Source organism: Lissotriton vulgaris, chromosome 1_1 (assembly GCF_964263255.1).
Source record: "Lissotriton vulgaris chromosome 1_1, aLisVul1.2, whole genome shotgun sequence".
In the NCBI taxonomy this organism is placed as follows: domain Eukaryota; kingdom Metazoa; phylum Chordata; class Amphibia; order Caudata; family Salamandridae; genus Lissotriton; species Lissotriton vulgaris.
Window position 1 is genome coordinate 364,503,554 of NC_141685.1, and position 14,442 is coordinate 364,517,995.

Genomic DNA, 14,442 nt, shown 5'->3' on the forward strand with positions numbered 1-14,442 from the left:
TCCGCAGGAGCCATTGTGAGTGAATGGGTACGGAAAGAGGGGCAGAGCTCCCTTGTAATTCTGGTAGGGAGGGAGTCGGCCACATATCCAGCAATTTGTAGCATTGTTAGTTTGATGAGAATGATGTAGCATGCTAATGAATGTATTGTTGCGCAGCGCAAGTCTGTAGGAAAGCTCATGTGGAGGTAACTCACTAAAAGTGTGTTCAGCAGATACATTATAGGCAGATTGTTCACGCTTGAAAATAGGGTAATAGATAGGTAAAACGATGCTGACAACAATAATAAAAATACTCAGAATAAACATGATTAATAGTGTCACTATACAGTGACTACGAAGTGATTTACAATATGTACGTTTCTTGGCTTCTCTCTCTCTCTCTCTATCTCGATCTAGGGGATACATGTCAGAAACTATTTAACCGATTCACCTAGGGGAGGACTTAAACAATTAAACTGTCTGACTTGCTAGATCGGAGTTTCATGCGATAATTTTCTTGAGGAGTTTTTTCTCGTTCAGATTCTGTAAAGTCTTTTGGTTCGACACAGTCTTTGGTGGGGGTGGACGAGTCTCGATCAGGTTTCAGTCCAAAGAATTTTTTCACATGACTCGTGTGAACCCACCCCTTTCTTCCTTCGATTTTCACTGCCGTCCTTGTGGTGAGAAGAACGGTCTTCGGGGACTTCCAGCGGGGCTCCAGCGGACTCTTTCTGTCGAAGTTGCGAACTAGCACAATGTCGCCAGGACGGACGTCGTGTGGCTTTACATCAGTGTTGTCAGGGAAGGCTGCGGCAACCTGTGAACGACATGATTGGAGTGCAGACATCAAGGAGGCAAGGTAATCTGTCAACATATTACAATCAACATCAGTAATCTTTTTCGGAATGGGCGTCCCCCACATGTTCGGTGGTCTGCCAAAGACCACCTCGTACGGGGATAGCCCTGATCTCGAATGGGCGACCATTCTCATGTAGAATAGTGCCACTGGCAGGGCGACTATCCAATCGACCCCTTTCTCCTGACATATTTTGGCAAGTCGGATCTTTAGTGTCTGGTTATGCCTCTCTACAAGGCCTGCGGCTTCGGGATGTCGGACACAATGGAATTTCCACTGGTATCCCAGTAATAAAGAAACTTCTTTCATTAATGCAGATGAGAATGGCTGACCGTTATCTGAGTACACGACACGAGGCAAGCCGTATCGTGGGAAAAATTCACGAACCAGCTGCTTGGCAGTGGTCGGAGCAGTGTAATCTGGGACTGGGTATGCTTCGGTCCAGCGGGACAGAGCACAGACAACTACGAGAACATATTTAAATCCTCGACAACGGTCCATCTGGATATAATCCATCTGGAGAACTTCAAAAGGGTGATCGGGAGGATGAAATCCACCTTGCTCTACAGGGACGCTTTTTCCTGGATTGAACTGACAACAGATCATGCAAGTACGCACTTTCTGTTTTGCGGCTGCTCGTAAGTGTTTATTGTTCCAGAGATTTTGTAAACTGTCTAACATCGCTTTCTCTCCTAGGTGTGCTGGACTATGTGCTGTATTTATCATGACTTGAACCATAGAGTCAGGGAGAAACCATGTAGATTTTCCCTTCGTCATCCAACCTTGATCTGTTTGGATCCCTCCTAGTTCAATCCATTTCTTTATTTCTTCTGGAGTAGCATGTGTCTGAATGTCGATAACATCTAGTGTGGGATCCCTGACTGTCATACAGTTTGTCTGTTCTGTTGTCTTTGTTGTATCAGTTGTCTGAGTGTGAGTCAGTGCTGTATGTTTTGCTGTCTGATCTGCCAGGTCGTTACCCTGGGAAACAGAATCTGTGACTTTAGTATGTGCTTTACACTTCATAACGGATATGGCTGAAGGCAGATGTATTGCTTCTAACAGTGCTTGAATGAGGGGGCCATGTTGGATCTTGGCACCATGAGAGGTCAAGAAACCTCGTTCTTGCCACAGCATGCCGAAGTCGTGTACAACTCCGAACGCATAACGGGAATCAGTGTATATGTTGACATTTCTGTTCTTGGCTAGAATACAGGCTCGGGTCAGAGCGATGAGCTCTGCCGCTTGAGCAGACAGTGTATTAATACGATGTGTTTCTTTAACTTCAGTTTCAGTGGTCACGGCATACGCGGCCACTAATTCTCCTGTATTTGTTCTCATACATGAACCATCCACATAAAGTGTCAGGTCTGGATTTGTCAATGGAACATCTGTTAAATCTCGTCGGGGCTTTGTTACTGCATTAATGATCTCTATGCAATCATGCGGAGCTGGATCTGTCATAATTGTAGGTAACAGTGTTGCTGGGTTCAAGATACTGCAGCGTCTGATTTCTATGTGTGGCTGGAATAGTGTCAATTCGTAACCTGTCAGTCGTGCTATAGTCAAGTGTTGAGTCTGGGTTCTGTTTAAAAGAACCTCTACGGAATGTGGAACTTGTACTGTTAACTGATGACCTAAAACAATTGAGTCGCTCTGTCTGATTGCTAGCGCTGTTGCTGCTACTGACTTTAAGCACGCAGGGAGTGCCTGGGCTACTGAATCCAATGTACTTGAAAAATAAGCGCAAGGCTTATGTGAACCTGCTTGGTCTTGAGTGAGGACAGACAATGCTGTACCATCACGTTCTGTAACAAAAAGTGTGAACGGTTTGCTGTAACATGGTGTCGCTAAAACTGGTGCTTGGCATAATGCTTTCTTTAATTCCTCAAAGGCTTGTGTATGTTCCTGAGTCCAAGGGAGGGCAATCGACGTTGCTGCATCCTGCGTCGTTAACTGGATGAGTGGTTTAGCTAGAAATGCATATTGAGGAATCCATTGTCTGCAGTACGAGGTGAGGCCTATAAAGGCCCGCACTTCCTTTTGTGTCTGCGGTCGTGGCATGTTTACAATTAACTGAATGCGATCGGGAGTGAGCTGTCTCCCCACTTTGGACAGCAAGTGACCCAAGTACACAACTTGCTGAACACAGAATTGTAGCTTCGAAGGAGACACCTTGTGTCCCTTGTCGGCCAGGAAATGTAAAACTGTCAATGATGCTTGTTCACATTCGGGCTCACTTCGTGCGGTGATCAGTAGATCATCGACGTATTGCAGTAAAGCGGTGTTAACTGGCATTTGAATACAATCTAGTTGTCTTTTCAGTGCTTGACTATAGATGCTGGGGCTTTCTGTGAATCCTTGAGGTGCGCGGGAAAATTTGAAACTTCGTCCATTTAAACTGAATCCGAAGAGATATTGGCTCTCCGGATCAATAGGTACACTGAAGAAAGCGTTCTTGAGGTCAATTACAGTAAAGAACGTTGCTTCTGAATCAATAGCAGTCAATAGGGAAGAGATATCGGGGACCACAGGGTACTGCGGTACAATGCATTTGTTCAGCTCTCGAAGATCAATCACCAGCCGATATACTGGCGGTGCATTGGGGTCGGTACGTTTAAGAATTGGAATGATGGGTGAATTACAGACATTGGAGTCGGTCTCTACGACCACTCCCTGGGCAATAAGCTCTTCAATGATTTTCAGTAAAGCCACTACAGCATCGGGTGGTAACTTGTATTGTCTGATTCTGGGTAGAACAACTCCTGTCTTGAGTGTAACACGATATGGAGTGATATGCATACAACCTACGTCAGCTGGGCCTTTTGCCCATAGGTGATCTGGTACATCTTTCAATCTGACATCAAAATCTCGTAAAACATAATGACCCTTGAAATCCCGTAGAAAGAGTCTAACTCCCTCCGGGGAACAGCATATTATAGCTCCTAGAGCCTTCAGTGTTTTAATTCCTAACAGATTTTCTGGGCATGATTTCGTAAGTAACAAGTCTGTAACTCGGGATAATGGACCCACAGCCAATGGTACTGGTTCCGATACTTCATTTACAATAGGCTGTCCTGAAAAACCAAGGGAAACATTCTGTGAGCCTGAGAGGGGTGCCCCTGGGACTTCATTATGACTGATTGTAGTGCGACTTGCCCCTGTGTCAATTAAAAACTTTCTGTCTTTTCCCAATACGTGACTGTGTACATAAGGACCTTCTTGATCTACAGGAATTTCAATAAGAGGCAAACCACCTTCCCTCTCTAGGCTGTTTCATGTGTATCGGGGGTAATCTGGATATGCAGATTGGGCATACTGGTACATCTGTTGCGATACTTGCTGAGTCGCGGCAATGGGCTGTGGCTGTGGTACTGCTACTGTCTGTGCTGTGTGGGATGGAGCATGCATAGGCTGTGTACTCTGCATTGGCTGTACATTTTGTGGGGTCTGTTGCTGAACCTGATCTTGTCTAGGCGGATGCGGTCTTTCTTTAGTTTTACCTGTTAAGATGTTATGTTTCAGGACTGGGCATTCATGTACATAATGACCTGGCTGTTTACAATAATTACATGTCCCTTTAACGGGAGCTGTAGTGTGATTTGTCTGGGCCCCACCCTTTCTTTGACCGTCGGCTGGGACCGTCTGAGCTACTAACATTTTCATCTTTGTGTCTTTCATACGTTTCTGTTCCTGATCTTGTTCTTCTCTAATTCTGTTCTGATGATATTGTAACATTTGCAACATCTGGGATGGCGTATTTGCCTGCCAAGTACTTTCAACTTTGTACACTCTATTTTTAACTAGTGGTAGGGAATTCTCGACTAATTTTGATACGAAAAGGTGTGGATATGACTCGCTGCTTGGTTGTAGGCCACTATTTATAATGAAACATTTCTCGAATCTTGAATAGAAGTCACTAGTATCTTCATCTTGTTTCTGTTTACAGGACGAGATTGCGTCCCAATCTTCCTTTCTAGTTGTCAATAATCTTGGCAAAACCTGTACTATTAAACCGGGTAATGCTTTAGTCCTTTCCCCAAGGCCTAACCCTGGGATTCGTTTGCTTTCTTCGTCTTCTATTTCTGCCCATGCTATCTTTGTGTCCCCCACCTCCCAATCTTTTTCCTTTAATTTCTCGTAAATGCCCGTGGGCAACAGTACTTTTAACATTTTCATAATATCATCATACGTGTAATCCCCCATCAGTAACATGTCTTTAAGCTCTCTGTGAAAACCTGCAGGGTCTTTATCGTGACACGGAACTAGTTTCTTCATTTCTAACAGTTCTAACTTAGTCAGTGGTGTGTGAACATACACACGCTTCAAGACGTGATCCGTACCCATAACTGGGTGTACTTCTCGTAAGGGGTTCTGACTTTCAATGCCACTCAGGCATTGCATGTGATACGTTTTCCTTTCTGGGGGCGGAGCGGGAACATATTCAGAGCTTATGAAGGTGTTGTATTTATGCCGCTGTTCTAGAATTATTTGTATTAACTTGGTACTGAAACCTCTCCATCTATCCATGAGTAGTGCTTCTAATGTTTCGTGTAAGGGACCTGGATCGGAATGGTTGTTTCTATACTTGATGAGGAGGTGCTGAATCATGTATACACCTGCTAATTTCTGCTCGTCTGGGGAAAGGTTCAAGAATGTCTGCGCTAACGTATCATCATGATATATGTCTGGGTTTTCGGCCCATAACACGGCTGACCGGGCTAGTTCCTGTTCATCCATAGAATTGAGTACATGGTACCCCATTCGGTCTCGAAGCCTTTTATCAGTTTCCTGGAACTGATGTTCAGAAGAATTCGGGTTTGTTAAAGCAGAGAGAAAAACTCTCTTGTTTTCCGGACGGATGCCCTTCCTAAGGTAGTTTCCCTTACCTACATACGCTATAGTATCTGTAGACCTTCCTGGTTCTGCAAATTCTTCTTCCTCCTCGGAGGAAACTTTGTCATTCCCTTTCTGGTGTGCCGTTATCACTGCCCTTCTAATTTTCTGGTACATACTGGCTATGCAAGCCCCCCTGTCATGTTTTCCTTCGGCTATATTTTGACCCCACTTTGTTAGTGCATCTAATTCACTTTGATCTGTCTCAGGCCTGTCTCGTTCTCTTATTAGACAATTTATGAAAAATCGTAATATCTGTGCTTGAATGTCAACTTTCTGTTTATCCATGGCATCCTTGATACTGTCAGGGTCTTTCCCTGTCTGAACAAACTCGTATATTCTATCGAGACGCTCCTTCATTCCTACATAGCATAGCAAGATATCAGTGGCAGATCTTAACCGTAGTGATGCCAATATCATTAGATCGTTTTTTCCGGGTACTGGATCATATCTGCAAACTGACATGTTTTCCTTTAATGCGTCAAGGCGGGGGGACTGGAACGTAGGGAGACTCTGCGTGTCCCTGAAATTGAATCTGCGTGTTAATGGCGGGGTCCGAAGACCCGCAGTCGCACCTCCTGAAACGGATGCTTGGGCATTATCTCCCTGCGGAGTCTGGATCTGAACTTGAATTTGTCGTTTAATAGGATCAGGTAGGACTTGTTTCGGTAGGTCAATCTTGGGTGCGGGAAGTGGCGGAGCTGGCGGAACAGGGGAGGTCTGTCGCGGTACTGGCGGAACATGATCTGGGGGCGTAGTGCCACCCCCGTCCCTGTCAGTGGGCAGGGCACGAACAGGCAGATTGGCGTAAGCTGGTGCTACATCCTCTAAATATGAATTTAGGAATATGTCTTTAGTAGTCTTATGCATTACTTTAGTTGGAACTAATGGTGGCGGTAAGTTTTTCGGTATTTCTGATAGGGCCTCAGGTGTACCTTCGGCCGCGAGATACATTCCGTTTACAAGATTGTTTCGGGCACGGTCTATTTGTTCTGTTTTTACTCGGATTCCTTCAATAACTAATTCATTTTCTTGGGCTTTTTCTGATTCTTTAAGTCTGTCCTCTCTACGGAGTGCTTTCTCAGCACGCTTATGTGATTCCTTACGCCAGAATTCTATGGCGTCTTTCTGGGATTGTCTAGCTTTCTTTTTCCATAATGCTTCTTCTACCTTCATGATGCACTCGGCATCCCATGTTCCGGTAACAGGCCATCTGTGTCTTTCGTCTAGGTGCTTGGTGTAATCGGCCCATAAATCTAGATATAATATGGCGTCTATGCCATGTTTGTGGTACATAAAGTTACCTGGAGTGTCCCTAGGGGGAATAGGAATTTCTTCCTCCAGTATCCCTTTCCTAGTTCCTATCTGCTTTAACTTGTTGAAAAACGGCATTTTGCTTACTTATTACTGAATACTCAATCCTTACTACTTAATACTGGTTACAGCTACTTTATACAAGAAACACAAAAATGCACATTAAACGGTCACATTCATACCACGACATTAATCACATAAGAAGATATTTAAGACATAGATGACTACCCCCCTATTCTGGATGTACTGTTCAACAGTACAGATACACTGGTGTAACAGTGCAGAAATTCGGAATACTAGATATACTGCTAAACAGTACAGATACACTGCCTAAAAACAGTGCAGACCGGACTTGTGTACCCAAACCCGTCTAGATACGACCCAGCAATGGTACTCACCGGGAAGCACGGAAACAGAAGGCCTCGGAAAACTCGACTGGACTCGACTCGGTACTTCGGAAAACTTCGGAAAACCTCGGAAAACTTCGGAAACCTGGTGGGCCTCTTGACACCTCGGACCTTGCTTCTTTCGGCTAGGCTCTGGTCGGGATCCTCCGCACTCCTCACCGCCTCGTCTGGGCACTGATCGCAGTCTTCGTCACCTCCTTGAGTCAGAGGGAGATGCAGGAAATCCTGCCGGTACGCGTAGGTTCCGTCTAACTGACGGCAGGGGACAGAGCTTGCAATGCGCCAACCGGCGCGTGAGGTGGGGGAGGGGTCCCTGTTCGGGCGCCAAAATGACGTAAATAATTAATTTACTCTCTTAATTTCTATGCAGGTAAGTACTTAATCAATAATAACTCAGATCGGATGAAAAAAGACAGAGTCCGTGGTGTTAGAGTTTCTTAGGGGTTTTATTCCTCATAAAGGAATGGTCGTGACCAGGATATCATGTTCTGACCACCACAGGGGTGTCAGAAGGGATAGAGCAAACTTTATTGACATTACATAGCTTATATACTTGATTTATACCATAGGAAGTAGTGTAGTAGGCGTAACAGCTAAGAGAAGACAAGATAACAGTATGCACGTGTTACTAGTACGTAATCAAGAGGCGTGAACTAGGCGTGAACCAGAGGTGTGTGCTAGAAACGTCACTGATAGGTGACGCAAGTGGGTGGTACCAAGGGGTGGTGCTAACAGAATTGTTGAAATGTCAGCAGAAATCGGAAGCTTGGATGCGCGCGCAGCTGCATGACGTGTGATGGACGGGGTGCAGGGGACTTGACATTTACACTGACGGAAAGAGACAGAAGTCTGGCATGTCAGATCAACTTGTACTTTTATCGTATCTGATATCTGATGTTTAGGAACCATACTATCTGGGCGGAAAGGTCTCTAGGGCAGAAGCTATTCTATGCTAACTGTGGATGCGTGTATAAGCGCCTAAGTGTCTGCATGAGAAGCGTGGGGACACGAGGCCTTCCATGGAAGCATGGTAACAGGGGCTATGATTTACTTGCACTGAGACAGGTCGGCCCTTTGGCTCTGCAGCTGGAGAGGATGTTTACTGGAGCTAGTAGGCAGGAATGCATTCTCGAGGAGCGGAACAGATAACTCGAAGGTTATAGTCAGTCTTGGCAGAAAGCAGGCTGAGCTGAGCGCGAGGGGCCGCGCTGGAAGTAAGTCAGAGTTCACGGGTACAGAGGTAGCCTGGGCAGAGGCTGTCAGAGTCAGGAGCCAAAAGAGGCTCGATGGCAGAAATTCAGGGCCTACTCTGCCTGAGCAGGAAAAACATGTAAAGTGTACTACAAAAAGACGGTGGTATAGCATACTTAGGAACGGACTATATAATCCATTCAGGGTGGATCTGAAAGAGGACAAGTTAACGTTGGACGCAAATGTATTTGCGTCTTCATAGCTGGCACAGGAGGGAAGTTACATGCACTTTAAGCTGGTACATGGAGTCGGTGGGGTACGCGCTAGGGAACATAACATGACCAAAAATTTATATTTCCTCAAGAGCTCGGTCCCGCTCCTACCCTCTGAGCCTCCTCCATGCATTCTGTCCTGGACAAAGAAGATATCTCACACATCCCCAGCATATTAGTTGGACATGATACGGCAGGAGATACAGGAGTCTGCACTGCAACTGGGGACTATTTCTACTAAGCTCAATTTGTTAAAGGACGACCACAGAAAATTATCAGATCGAGTCAAGTCCTCAAAAATGACGCTGGACCTCACAGCACCCAATGTGAGAGTAATTGATGCACAGATCTCACAAATGCGCAAGCAAATTGAAACTCTGCAGGCCTGGGTGGATGATGCGGAGGGGAGGTCCCAATGGAACAACCTGCGTATAGTGGGCCTCCCTGAGGGATCAGTAGGCCAGCAACCAACATTCTCCAGTATTGAATCTTTCATAGATTCACATGCCTGTATCTTCCTCGTCGTCATGGTGGGAGTCTCACTGTAAATATATAACAATAGCAGTAAAAGAAAATACTGCATAGAAAACCCATAGGGAGGTATAGTGTTAGGTAGCCTATCATCATTATTATGTGGTCCAAAAGCCAGCCAATCAACTTCCAGCCTTGACATCACACTCCCCAGCAGAGCCACCACACCTCATATTTCCAACCGCCGTTATGTGAGAAGGAGTCTCCCTGAACTGTGCTCAGTTTGTCCCTGGTGAACCTTTGAACATTCTTACTGCAGTCTTTTCAACTGGATTTGAGGTATTTTTTTCTTCTCTTGTCACAAAATGCCTGAAGGCTCCAAAAACCGGCTTTTCAGACCTTGCAGGTCTTGTGGGAAGGCCAGTTTATATTCTGAAGACCCCCACAAAGATTTTTTGTATAGCCTTCATCTCAAGCATGTGCCTAAAGAGTGCAAGCATTGTCGAACCTTCTCTGCAAAAATTGTTAAGGATAGAGAGGTGCATTTGCTGTTGTGGCTTCAGAAAAAGAAGGCCACCTCAGAAACTGATTCAGAGGATGATTCTAAGGCACACTCCTCTAAAAAACTGAAAACGTAACTTTCTGAGGAGAAAGCGGATTCAAAAAAGCAGAAAATAAAAGACAAGGAGTCATCTTCCCCTTCTCTACCTCAGAGACAAGAGCTGTGTCTTTAGCCCCGTAGACGAAGACCGGAGCGTCTCCTGCGCTTGTGACTACGAAGACGTCGACGACCTCGTCGATGACCACATCGTCGACAACGACTATCACAAAGACGACAGCATTGTCGACGGCATCTACGAAGACGACGCCGTTGAAGACAGGATCATCGACAGGGAGATCATCGATGACGAGTATGCTGACGACCTTGTCAACGACCATTCTGGTTTCTTCGTTGACGATCTCGTCAACGGGAGCTCATTTGACGACGGCTTTCAAGTCTTCAATGGCAAGATCGCTGACAATGATCTCGCTAAAGAAGTTTCCACCGTCGACGAGCTTGTCGACGGACAAGAAGAACAGAGAATTTACCTCATGGACGAAAATCTCACCGCTTCCTCCCTCAAATCTGCTGGATATACAAGAGTCTGCAGATGAAGGACTATATATAGTGGCCTATAGCCCCTCTCAATTGCAGATTAAAAGCCATGATACAGATGAGGACGAATGCCAGGAAGCACAAGAAGATTTCTCTTTTACAGACGGCCCAGTATCCGGCTCCAAAAGATATGGGGGCATATTATCAAGCAAGGCGTTAACATTATCGCCGCTTTAGCAGCAGAAAACTGCCACTAAAACGTCGATAATGGGCTTGATAATACGCTGTAGAGAATGCCCATGGAAGCCCATGTTCACACCAGAACATGGGTGTTAGACTCGTCTGCTTCTGAGAGTCCCCTCACCACTATAATTTCTTTTGTTCCCCTGTACCTCCCAAAATTTGTCGCTTTTCTTTGTCTACCAGGACCTTTTTGTGTGCTGTTTCAATGGGGCTAGATGTTCCTTGACGCCCAGTTGTTCACAAGGTTTTTGACACCTATTCACAAGACACCTGGCGAAACCTGTGACATTATAGACTGGGATTGGCAACCTGTATGAATGACCTCAAAATGGTGGCCATACATTTTCCTCATGAGAGTGACTCCCTGTGGAGCCTCCATGAACCCTGACCTTTCAAGGTTTTGGCGCCCTTTTACTTGGTGCGCATTCCTGACAGGAATTACTTTATTTCCCTCAGGTACACAAAATGGCTGCTCTAGAACCCCAGTATGGTGGCTGTTAGAGACCCAAATACCCCAGTAGTGCCATGTCATTGGCCTAACCCAAAGAAGGTTCTAGAACCTACTGGCACGAGCCAACACCTCAGGGCACTGGCTATATAAGGTCCAGTCCCTGGCGGCCATTTTAGATGACCAAAAGACTAGATAGGATAATGATGTTCCAGATCTAGGTGAAGAAGGAGATTCCAGACTTGACACCAGATTGACACCTGCCCTGTTGACCCCTGAGGCGGCTGGTAGTGTGGCAGTAGAGCAAGCAAGAGTCACTGGCGTGGATCCTGACTGGCGTTCCAGTCAGCTGTGTGTGCGGTGACCTCGCGCCTACAGCGCCTGCCCAGCGAGTGCCTCGTCACCCCAAGAGACTATGGCCGATTTTTCGTGTGCCTCCCCGCCCCCCCCGGTGGCGAATTACGACTGACTCGGGTCGCGAGGCGAGAGCAAGTTCGCCGCGACCACGAGCGTCTTCTGTGCCCCTTGTGTGACAGGCGCCTCCAGCGAGGAGCTCGGACGTCTCCGAGCTCCACCGGCGTAGAGTGCTTCCTGCGCAGATTGAGGTGAGGTGGTGCGCCAGGGCGGGGAAAGGCCGGCCTTCATTGGGCGGGACTACTGTCTCTGCCCCTCCCCTGTGGATCGGCGGCTGTAGCTGTGGGCGGGAACCATCCCTGTTTGAGGAAGTCGGAGGGAGGTCCGTGGAGCCCCTGAGAACCCGTCGCTGGCGAGAGAAGTGCTGAACCTGACTGAATCGCTTTTCGATTGCAGCCGATGTGAGGTGGGCCCGTTTCTTCAGGTGGGAAGCGCTGTTATAAAGGAACTGTGAACCGGCATTTATTTGACTGAGCGCGAAGATTGTGTGACCTCTCCGGCAGCCCCGTTCGGCAGTCTAAAGACTTGGAACTTGTGCCGCCTGAGTGCTAGCGGGGACAGAAACCCCTAGGCGCGCTTAGACCCCCACGGGCAAACAGAGATCTCAACCCGGTGGCAGCCGAGTGTAAATGAAGTGTTCACTGTCTTTCCTTGCCTTTTAGATATACGCACATAACCCCAGTGCGATTCTTAAAGAGTCCCAGCACTCCCTGTTAAGCCCAGAGAAGCCTGTGTACACTAATGGTGAAATCGTCATAAACTGTAAGAGTAATCTTTCCAACCTGAAATGTATTTGCAAATGTAGTGTTCCTGAAGTATTTAATTGGTGGCAGCGATACCAGAATGAATCTGTAGATGTTCTTGATCTGAACCAGTATTTACTCTGCTACACAGACAGTGATATTTATGCTATTTATTGAAGATATTTATTCCCGATATTTATTCTATTTATTGACAATATTTATTCCTGATATTTAATCTATTTATTGATGAACTGTACTCCTAAGCTTATTTATTGAATCTATTCCAAAATCGAAACCCAGCAAATTGTGACCCAAAAGAAATGTAATTGTGCTTTCCTAATTGATCCCCATTCACAACAGAGAATTTTTACATAAAGGAATCGTATTTTTCTACAACAGTGGTGTGGTGTCCTTCTTTTTGGTGGTTGTTCAAGGAGATATTATTGGGTCGAAGCCGGCTTAACACGATAGCCTTCACTTGCCTTGCCACTTGAGCCAAGCTACCCCCTTTGTGCTGGGCTTGCCCATCGCAGGTCCAACATAAAAATGGTGCTCAGCGGGTGGGATTACGAGCCATGCTTGTTTTCGACCCCATAATAATTCCGTGTGCGCCACAGGTACACACCCGGAGTTTTCTCCCAGCGGCCCTCCAATTCCATATTTTGTTTTTTCCAAATTCTCTTCTGGAGGTGGGTGGAGGTGACCCTCAGAGTTCCTATCCTTGTAACCTACTTCGAGGTGGTTGTCCACACTTTTCACTGACAAGATGGAATTCGATATGTCAGAGCTGGAGACCTATACCGTGGCGCAGCTCAAAGAGTTCTGTCAGGAAAGGGGAGTGTTCGTTAGGCGAGGGGCCAAAAGAGAGGAGCTCCGCATTAGTCTGCGAGCCTGGGTGGAGGCGCATCCGGAGGGTATGGTAGAGGAGGAGGAGTCAGACAGGGGTACTGTCGTTGAGAGAGCTGCGAAATGTCCCCTGGGGGTGGGTGATATGATAATCAGCCCCAAGGTAGCCTCACGGAAGGGCAGCAGTGCATCAACAGGAGGGTTGTCAGAGACCGAGTTAGCTGATAGAAGAGAGGAAAGACAATTGAGGTGGGAGTTAGCTAAGCTGGAGATGGAAGGGAAGAGGATGGAACACGAGTTCAAGCTACGAGAACTCGACCTCAGAGCCAATAACATCACTCCGGAGGGTGTCGAGTCTAAGGAATTTGCCAGGGAGCTCAGGCCTCACTTACCCAAGGACGTGGACGCTAGCTATACTGTTGGAGATGACATAGCTAAGTGGCTGGTAGCCTATGAGGTCTCCTTAAGAGCCCATGGGATCCATGAGCAGCATTGGGGTGGTGGATTGTATCGCTACATGCCTCCAACAGGTAGGGATGCCCTATTGGCCCTAGACCGGGAGGCTCAGGTAGACTACCCCGCCATGAAGGTGGCGCTCATTAGAAAGTTTGGGTTGACCCCCGAGAAATACCGGCAGAGGTTTAGGGGCAGCCATAAACTGAGCTCACAGAATTGGGTTGACTTCCCGGATTATGCCGAGAAAGCCCTGGATGGGTGGGTCCAAGGTAGTGAGGTGGAAGACTATCGAGGGTTGTACAATCTCATACTCAAGGAACATCTCCTCGAGAAATGTCTTCCCGAGCTGAGGCAGCACCTGGTAGACAGCAAACTTACTTGCCCCCGTAAGCTTGCTGAGGAGGCGGCCATTGGGGTAAGTACCCGAGTGTCCACGAAGGGGACGGGAGGAGATTCTCAGAAGTCCGGACAGGGCGCTCCCCAGAAGAAAGAGGGGGGAGATAATAAGAAACAGGAGTTCTCCAAAGGCCCCCAAAATAACTTTAAGGGGAAAGGTTTCTTCTCCAACTCTAAGGCTAGCCCGCAAAAGAACCCTAATCTTGGTCAGAGTCAGCAGCCAAGGGTTGTCCATTGCTTTGAGTGCAGTGGTATTGGACATTATAAGGGAGATGCGAAATGCCCAAAGAGACCACCCCCTCCCACTGGAGGAAAGGCCCCGGGAGTTGCTAGTGTAGCGCTCGGGGAGGAGATGCCCTTAGTTAAGGGGAAGGAGTGGGCGGGTGTCACCTTAGTGTCCCTGGATGATCGGGA